At 37.4% G+C, this 2,462-nt stretch overlaps 1 pseudogene; it reads right to left on the bottom strand.

The window, feature by feature from the left end:
* Window positions 1–521: 521 nt before the first annotated feature.
* Window positions 522–1,888, bottom strand: LOC101650389 (annotated as a pseudogene).
* Between the last annotated feature and the right edge of the window lie 574 nt (window positions 1,889–2,462).

Raw genomic sequence — 2,462 nt, 5'->3', positions numbered from 1 at the left:
TATCGTTATTCTTCCTACACACTTCTGTGGCCCTAAAGGTATTTAGGAGGTGGGGGGAATGCCTTTCAGCACAGGTGCTATCTGCATCTTGTGTTGATGACATATGAATCACTGGCTCTGTTCTGGCTCTTGCCAGACTATTTGGTCCTCAGACTTGAATTGTATGTTGTGCGTGTTTTCCCTTATGCCTATTCTGCTGTTGAATTTGCCTCAGTAGACTCATGTTGCAGTTGACCTTTTTTGCTTGGCTAACTTCACTCAGCATAATATCCTCCAACTCTTTCCATGAGATGAGGTGTTCCATAGTTTCGCCATCATTTTGAATACATTTTTAAATCAAAGAGATTTATTATGAAATGTCATAATAAAATATATAATCTTTAAGTATGTTATTTTAAAAATAAACCTGAAAACAAGAAAAAAATTAAAGAAGCAGGATAGAAATAAACACATTTATTGTGTTTATTGTGTTACTATTGCTCTTTATTTCTCAGAAGAATTTATTAAGAAACAAACGCCAGTTATATTTTCAGGATTGCAGTGCTTAAGGCTCTTTTATTTTTAATATGTGTCATGACTTTAAGGGGTTTATCTTTGATCAAATAAAACTTTGTTTTAATGCCATGCTCTAGCTGTGTTTTTTCCATTCTTCTATACAGATTCTTCTCTACAGATGAATTTATTTCTGTATTCAATACTATGAGGCCCTGAGTAGAATTTACTTAATGCACTGAAATCATGTGACTGTCCCCATCACACTCTATAGCATAATATGAAAGCCTAGTAAGAGGTCCTCAAGGTTTGATTTATTCTTTGAGAGGTAAAGAAGAACATTATATGGAGCTTGATGTATAAGTTGTAGCTGTATAGCAGGGCTAAAAGATTCTGAGTAAAATTTTTTGAGGGACGGAAGGATGGGATCAGGCAAGGTTTTCAAATAATGTGAAACCACCAAAAAAGACTATAACTGCTTAAAATACCATGACTTGCATCATTTATGTCACGGTGACTCACCAGTACTAATGGACAAACTCGTTTTTCAATATATGCATATGCACTGAGAAGGAATATGTTTCTTATTCAAACAATATTGTTCATATTAAGGCAAACTCAACACAATAAATTTTATGCCTGAATTTATCAATTGACATTTTCTCCCCTCAGATCATCTGAGGTCTGGCAACGTTGCCAGCAAGTCTATTACAGAAGTTTTTATGGACCTAGGTGAGTATATGCTGTTCTTCAGTCTTATGATTCACTTCATTCTCTTTAACAACTAGGCAAAGATCACCTTCACTGCTTTGGAATACCAAGCCCATTTAGCAAGGCCCCACCAGAAAGTCTGCTTTGTGGAAGTAAGTTGGCTTTCTCTCTGCAGTAGGGTTTGACGAAATTCTTTATTCTTTATATCATTTACTTGCTGCCAACGTGCTTCAAGTAACTCCAGTATCTGCTGGCTTAACATATCTTTGGCATCTGGCAATGTGATTTCTCTGGGTTCTAAAAATGATATTTCTTGAAAAGGAGGAACACATCTGACTGGTGTGCATTCTTTCACCTGATAAGGGCACTAAGTGGTTAAATATCATTGGCTCTTGGTGAGGTGAATGGAAATTTTGCCATTTGCTTACAAGTGAAAGATGTTTTCCATCATTTAATCACTTCCTTCCTCAGAATAATGGAGAGATGAGGTCTGTATTAGGCTGACATTTCCATATGTCAACTGCTGTGATGACACAGCTCTCGACAAATCTGAATTCTGAAAGCTTATTTGTGCATCTGTAAGTGTCCAGTATGAATATAGAGTTGGTGACAGGGGAACAAAGTTACTGTGTTATTAATAGTTTGCAGTAAAGAAAGGGTGATTCAAAATTAAATTTTGAAACATGCTCTTGTTCACTAAAATGAATATATATATATCCTTCTTCACCACCCTTCGAAACACCAAGCAAGGGTCCCCAGACAATCTTTCTCTTTGGATCCAAGATGAGGCTCAAGATTGAGGAAATGTCCACAGATATTTCAAAAAATACACCAACTTGTGGGAAGCCAAAAAATTCTTGGATACCTAAAATTATGATGGGAACTTCCCAATCAAAATCCTTCGGATTTTGAAAATGCTCCCTGCACTCCACCATCTACCTGACCATCCACCTAAATCTCCCTAAACTCACAGGTGCCCTTGGGGAAGGGAGTAGGGCCTACCAGCATGGCTCTCTCAGGAATTTCCAGGTCCAAGTGGGAACATCCAGGCACACTATGTTGTATCTTTCACCTGAGGCAAAGGCAGTGGCCCTTGGGATAGTTAGGGCCAACTCTGAAATCCACTATCTTCTCATTGTTTATGCAGTGAAGGAAATTTTCTAGCAGAAATTCTTATATTCTTTTCTCTATGAGTTTTTTTCTGCTTGTTCCTTCATGTTCTGGAATCCCAATGAGATGTAGGTTGTTCCTCTTGATAG

This window comes from Echinops telfairi, unplaced genomic scaffold, assembly GCF_000313985.2.
Source record: "Echinops telfairi isolate 266 unplaced genomic scaffold, ASM31398v2 ScPeMD7_42;HRSCAF=159, whole genome shotgun sequence".
NCBI lineage: Eukaryota > Metazoa > Chordata > Mammalia > Afrosoricida > Tenrecidae > Echinops > Echinops telfairi.
Note: the sequence above shows the minus strand (reverse complement) of the source record. Positions and strands in the feature narration are given on the sequence as shown.